Genomic DNA, 7,156 nt, shown 5'->3' with positions numbered 1-7,156 from the left:
CACGAATGATACACCCACTGCACAAAACACACAGAGCAGCGTACAGACAAGCACAGTCCCTCTGTGGACACAGAGGTTCTGCACACAACATTCCAGGGGACAGGATTGGGCTAGGTGTCCGGGAAGGAGTAAGAGAGAAGGGAAGAGCAGGGGCAAGAAGAGCACAGCTTCCCTGGGACCACGAGGGAGCGTGGCCACTGTTCTTGCTTAGTGGAAGCTGCACTAAACCTAGGTTCTATCCATTGTTCCTTCATATTCCCTAGGACTGGGGGTAGGATAAAGTAGTTTAAAAAAATAGGAGGAGGGGTGCCCAGGTGGCTCAGTGGGTTGGGGCCTCTGCCTTTGGCTCAGGTCATGATCTCAGGGTCCTGGGATCAAGTCCCACATCAGGCTCTTTGCTTGGCAGGGAGCCTGCTTCCTCCTCTCCCTCTGCCTACTTGTGATCTCTCCCTGTCAAATAAATAAATAAAATCTTAAAAAAAAAAATAGGAGGTGGGCACCTGGGTGGCTCAGTGGGTTAAAGTCTCTGCTTTCCGCTCAGGTCATGACCCCAGGGTCCTGGGATCAAGGGCTGCATTGGGCTCTCTGCTCAGCAGGGAGCCTTCTTCCCCCTCTCTCTCTGCCTGCCTCTCTGCCTACTTGTGATCTCTGACTATCAAATAAATAAATAAAATCTTTTAAAAAAATAAGAGGGGGGCACCTGGGTGGCTCAGGGGGTTAAAGCCTCTGCCTTCGGCTCAGGTCATGATCCCAGGTCCTCGGATTGAGCCCTGCATCGGGTTCTCTGCTCAGCAGGGAGCCTGCTTCCCTTCCTCTCTCTCTGCCTACTTGTGATCTCTGTCTGTCAAATAAGTAAATAAAATCTTTAAAAAAAAAAAATAGGAGGAATGTTTTACATCATCTGGGTTCAGACAGACCTGGGTTCCAGTTATTAGCAGAAAAGATCAGCCAACCCAATTACTATGAACCTCAGTTTCCTTATCTGTAAAATAGGCACATGGTAATCATACCCCCTTTGGATCACTGGGAAGATTGAATGAGAGGTTGCATAGCAAGGCTTTTGCTCTGTGTGGAGCACATGGTAGGTGCTCAGTTAGCAGTAACTGTTCTCAACGTGAGGATGATATATGTGCCTATGTTTTGAAAAGTCTGAGGAGATGATGATGGTTATAACTGCTTTCCCAGGGTGTCCGGGTGGCTCGGTCAGTTAAGCCTCCAACTCTTGATTTCAGGTCAGGTCATGGTCACAGGGTTGTGAGATGGAACCCCGCATTGGGCTCTGTGCTGGGTGTGGAGTCTGCTTAAGATTTTTCTCTCTCCTGGGATGCCTGGGTGGTTCAGTTGGTTAAGCATCTGCCTTCAGCTCAGGTCATGATCCCAGGGTCACGGGATCGAGCCCCACATCAGGCTCCTTGGTCAGTGGAGAGTCCGCTTCTCCCTCTCCCTCTTTGTGTGCTCTCTCTCTAGCTCTTATTCTCTCTCAAATAAATAAAATCTCAAAAAAAAAAAAAAAGATTTTCTCTCTCCCTCCGCGTCTCCCTTGATGCTCCTCTCCCTCTCTAAAAATAATGATGATGATGATGATGATGATAAAATAAAATTTTAAAAAATAACTCTGTTCACAGAGCACTTCACAGTTTGCATTTGCCCGGCATACTACCCGCCCCCCCTTTTTTTTGAAGGGCATCTCTACACTCTGGGACTTCACGGCAATCTTCCTGGCAGAGGTTTTCACTCATCCCTATTTAATTGATGGGAAGCAGTTCAGAAGGGTTAAGTGACTTGTCAGTGGAGAAGTGGCTCAGCGGGCCTCAGGTGAGTCTCCTCTGGCCTTTTTGTGCTTTTTCCTTGCCCCTCAAACTTCCCGGAGCCAGCAAGCACCAACAAAAATCAAGAGTCAGACTTCAGAATCTCTGGCCATTTCAAGCCTCCGGCTCATTTCCTGGCTCAGGATTCCTTTTCTTTTTCTGCCCCCCCTCACCAGGGTAGCCGGGATTGACCAGCCCCGGAGATCAGGAGCTCCCAGAGTGTTTGCCGTGGGCCAGCCCTGCCCAATGTCTTCTGTGTGTCTTGTCTGATTCCATGCCAGCAGCAATGAACCCCATCAATTTCCTTCCTTTGCAGAGCACAACACTGGGGCTGAGAGAGGGTAAGTAATCGGCCCAGGCCACACAGCAAAATAGGAGAGTCGGGATTTGAACCTAGATTTTTCTGACTCCAAAGCAGAGGCTCTTACTCACATTACTACCTCCCAGAAGCTGCCTGATGGCAGACGTTTCTGCATGGCCCTGGAAGGTCAGAAGACATCAAGCTGGGAGAACTGCTCGGCTGATCCCCGTCTGGCTCATGGTATGGTGGGTGGTCAGGAGGGAGCCAGGAAGTTCAGCAGGGCATGAGGGGAACCAGATGCCCTGACCAAGGACCAGGCCTCCTGCTCCATCCCGAAGAGCAGCCAAGACGTCCCCTCCGCATAAGGACCATGCTGTCCTGTTGACCTCCGGCTGGCTCCCGCCCTCACACCCCTGCAGACAGGGCCTTCTCCCGTGACTGTAGCTCTTTTCCGATTACTCCTCCTTTCTTGGACCTTCTCTCATTTAACCCAGATTCTGCCAATTCCTTGCTCGGTGGCCTCTCCTCTGTTTTGTCAACTATAAAATGGGGATCAGAGGGTGCCTGGGTGGCTCAGTGGGTTAAAGCCTCTGCCTTCGGCTCAGGTCATGATCTCAGGGTCCTGGGATCGAGCCCCGCATCGGCCTCTCTGCTCGGCAGGGAGCCTGCTTCTACTTCTCTCTTTGCCTGCCTCTCTGCCTACTTGTGATCTCTATCTGTCAAATGAATAAATAAAATCTTTAAAAAAAAAATAAAAAAAATAAAATGGGGATCAGAATGACACAGGCCTTATAGGGACACTGTGTGGATTAAGTATGAAGCATGGAAGTATAGAAGGTCTCAGCACTATGCTGAACACATTGTTACTGCTCAGTGGATGCTGGAGATCATTCCAGTGAGGATGTGTTTGGTCACATGCAGGCAGGGAGGGGTGGGGAGAATTAACCCTCTTCTCTCTGCTGCCCTAAATTCTGCTGGTTCTTTAAGAACCCTGAGGCCTGAGCCCTGGCATGTCTGACCAGGGAGGATGAGGTAGGTGGCTTCCTCCCAGAGCCTCCCTTCCCTCTGGTCCTGACCCAGAGCCCCAGTCACGTTCAGGGCCTGGAATATCCCAGCAGGCCTTGTCGACACAGGCCTGGCACCGTCCTGTCCCATTGTCTGTTCAGCCTGCAGGAAAAGCAGGGGAAGAGAACCTTACCTCGAAAGGGACTTCTGCTCCTGCCCTTTTTTGCACTCCCGAGGGCCTCCTGTTTCCAGTTCCCCTTGGGCTCAAGGAAAGGGGGAGGAGAGTCCTGCCTCTTCTCCCCTCCTGAGCCAACCTCACCAAGGTTGCAGTGCTGGGCTTTGAGCAGCTGAGGGCATTGATTTAAGGGATGCAAATGAGGGGGCTGTCTGTTGGAGGAAGCAGTCTTCTGGTGGGCAGATAGGTCTGGGAGAATTCTCAATGAGCCTTGCTGGGGCTGGCTGGGCCGGAGCAGGGAGGAGGCCAGCCCAGCCTGGGAAGGACAAGGAGGCAAACCGCAGGAAAGCTCGGAGCACGTAGGGCCAGGTGTCACCCTCTGCCCGGGTCCACGGAGGCAGGGGCAGGAAGAGTCTGCGAATCCTCCTGCTGCCGGCCCCCTGCCCACAGGCCCAGCAAGGTGCGGTGATTGGTGGATGAAGAAAGGGAACTTGACCTACAGGCTGCAGGCTGAGTCTGTGCTGCCTTTGCTTGGGAGCTGGAGGAAGAGGGGAGAGGCAGATGGGGAGACCGAGGGCAAGGAGCCCCAGCCACGCAACGGGGGGCGGGGAGGCTCTGCCTGGCACTGGCTGGGCAGGCAATGGGACACGTTGAGACTGAAGCTCGTGCCAGCCGCCTCCAGCCGAAGGAGGCAAGCCTGGGCAGGGCAGGCCCCAGACAGCCAGTCCCTGGAGCCACAGAGACACGAGCCAGTCAGGTCTGCGTGCTGGGAGGCCAGAGAGGCCAAGAGCATTTATTGGTCCTTCGGAGGGTGTCTGCCGCCTGCCTCTGATCTTGGCCTCCACCCCAGCAATGGAGGAAAAGAGCTGTGGCACTGAAGCATCAAGCCTCAAGCCTCCAGAGGGACTCAAACATGCCCCAGGGCCCCAGAGAATGGCAGCGTTGGTGAGTCACTCCACACGTCCCAATCACAAGAATCACTGCCGCCCCGGGGCCAGGCATCGGCCAAGGCCCAGACAGGTCATCTGATGTCAGAACCTAAGGAAAGGTCTGGATTGCTTACTAAGTCCTCACTTGCGTCTGGTTCCAAAGGTCAGGTCCAGATGCTTGGCTCTCACAGAATATGACCAGGATGCCCCACCACCCGTTCCCCATCCCCGAGGTCCCCCCATAGCTCCCCTCTGAGCAGGGTGAGGGGAAGCGGATGTTAATTTGCTCATCTTCGCTAATTTGAAAAGGAGCATAAACAGCAGAGCTTGGTTGCACCGCTCTGCCGAGGGTGTGGTTTAGGTCCAATTATGTGCTATTAGTGCATTTGCTCTTTGTTCCCATGGCAGATTAATTGCAGATCTAGTATTGTGGCAATTAACGCGATTATGGGCTCTCTCTTCCGGCAGGCCAGAATCCACATGCTTTCGGCCAAGGAACTGGGCTGGTGAGAGGGAGGGAGGTATCCGCTGGGGAAAATGCCCCCTGTTACGGGTTGGATGGTGTCCCACCGAAAAAAACAGATGCTGAAGTCCTAGCCCCCAGTACCTTGGAATGGGACCTTCTTTGGAGATAGGATCTTTACAGACATCGTCTGAGTTAAAATGAGGTCACTGGGGTAGGCCTAATCCAATATGACAGGAGTCCTCCTAAAACGGGGAAATTTATCCACACAGAGGGAAGATAATATGAAGAGACAAGGAGAGAGGCCTAGAGCACGTTGTCCCGCACGGCCCTTGGAAGGAGCCAACCCTGTTCACACCTCGATTTTGTATTTCTGGCCTCCAGAACGTGAGACGGTAGCTGTCTGTTGCTTGAGCTCCTACAGGATTTCACTGAGGCAGCCCGAGCAAACTCATAGACCCACTCTGTTCCAGACGGAGTCCCCCAGGGTTGACGGGACAAGGGGAGGGGACACCAGCATTGCTCTCTGCTCAGAAGTCTCAAGAAGTGGGGCGCCTAGGTGGCTCAGTGGTTTGGGCTGCTGCCTTTGGCTCGGGTCATGATCTCAGGGTCCTGGGATCGAGCCCCGCATCGGGCTCCCTGCTCCGCAGGAAGCCTGCTTCCCTCTCTCTCTCTCTCTGCCTGCCTCTCTGCCTACTTGTGATCTCCGTCTTTCAAATAAATAAATAAAATCTTTAAAAAAAAAAAAAAAAAAAGAAGTCTCAAGAAGTGATCACCAGGGATAGTCAGCACCTCCCTCTCACCAGACACCTTTCCCGGGGCTTGCCCCCCCATCAGTGTCCCCTCTCTTCTCCTGGCCCCTGGGAGTTCATTCTTCATGGTCCTGCTGCTGGAGCTCCTCCTCCCCGTGGAGTCCGTCTCTAACCAGTCACCAGCTTGGCCAGTCTTGGATGAGTCACTGCCTTTCCCTTTGGCCTCCCCTAACCTTGTAAGGTAAACAGCGTATGTTATTTCCCAGGTTAAGCCAGTTATAATGCTCAGGGGGTCGCACAGTGTTTTGCAGGTTAGGAGATACTTATCAAAGGCCCGTTCTCATTCCACACTGACAACAACTCTGCCGGGGTTGGTATTACTGCTGATTTTACGCGGAAGACAAGGCTTGGAGAGGTCAGACACAAGGAACAAGCAGGACTCGGAACTTGAGTTCTGATTTTATACCTTGTACTTGTCCTCCAGAAGAGTAGTTCTTATGGAATATTCTATGGAATACATAAGAAACTTCAGAGTTCTGCGGTCAAATAGATAAGGGAGAAGCTAAACGAAATGGATATCTTTGTCGCAGGACTTCTCAGAACCTTCACTATATTGTGACTCTCCAGACGAATGTGTACAGTATGCATTTTCCAGCCTCCTTTGACCTTTGTGGGACACCTGCCACTTCAGACAGGGCTGCGTGACACTACAGCATCCCTCTAGGATGGCAAAGCCAGGGCCGAATGGAGAAGAAGAGCGCTCCGATCTCAAGTTCAGTGGGAGAGTCTCCTTCCTCCCCCTGCTTTTTCTCTCCCACATGACAGGCTGGCTGGGCATCCGGGTTGGCATCACCATGGGGTTTCCTGACACAGAGGGTTCAGCTGTCCTGAGAGAGGACAGCTTGTCCCTGACCACCCAGCATTCTTCCCTTTAGGGACCACTGCTGCCCCCTGCACGTGGCTTTAGTAGCCTTCTCCCACAGCCTTACCTTCCCATGGTGCTAGAGAGAGAAACAAGGAGATGTTTCAGATAAAGAAAACAGAGCATGTCAGAGGGTAGAAAGCAAAATACAGAGGGTCAGTTAAGATCCTCTGAGGGAGGGCGCCTGGGTGGCTCAGTTGGTTGAGTGGCTCAGGTCATGATCCCAAAGTCCCAGGATCGAGTCCCACGTCGGGCTCCCAGCTCCATGGGGAGTCCGCTTCTCCCTCTGACCTTCTCCCCTCTCATGCTCTCTCTCAAAAAAAATAAAGAAAATCTTAAAAAAAAAAAAAAATCCTCTGGGGGGAGGGCGGGGCGCCTGGGGTGTTCCGTCAGTTAAGTTAAGCATCTGCCTTTGGCTCAAGCCAGGATCCCAGAATTCTGGGATGGAGCCCCACTTCAGGCTCCCTACTCAGCGCGGAGTCTGCTTCTCCCTCTCCTTCTGCTGCTTCCCCCTGCTCACGCACTCTCTCTCTCTCTCACACATTCTCTTTCAAATAAATAAATAAAATCTTTAAAAAAAAAAAAGTCCTCTGACGGGGTGTTATAGTGTGAACGTTCGTGTCCCTCCCCCGCAGTTTCATATGTTGAAATCCTCCCCCCCCATGGCGGTGTTAGCAGGTGGGCCTTGGGGGAGGGATTAGGTCACGGGGGTAGAGCCCCCTTGTGAATGAGAGCCCACGAGCTCGCTTGGCCATCCCATCACGGGGGGACACAGAGGGGAGACAGGACCCGGGAGGTGGC

General features: G+C 52.8%; 1 long non-coding RNA gene across 1 annotated transcript; it reads left to right on the top strand.

Annotated features, from left to right (window-relative positions):
* Positions 1 to 3,814: 3,814 nt before the first annotated feature.
* LOC309857783 lies at positions 3,815 to 6,940 on the top strand. The gene is made up of 2 exons (XR_014307906.1): positions 3,815 to 4,234; positions 6,024 to 6,940. It is a non-coding gene; the product is annotated as an uncharacterized lncRNA (long non-coding RNA).
* The last annotated feature ends 216 nt before the right edge of the window (positions 6,941 to 7,156 follow it).

Source organism: Mustela nivalis (genome assembly GCF_964662115.1).
Source record: "Mustela nivalis genome assembly, contig: HAP1_SCAFFOLD_1263, whole genome shotgun sequence".
NCBI lineage: Eukaryota > Metazoa > Chordata > Mammalia > Carnivora > Mustelidae > Mustela > Mustela nivalis.
This window is presented reverse-complemented; position numbering and strand designations above follow the sequence as displayed.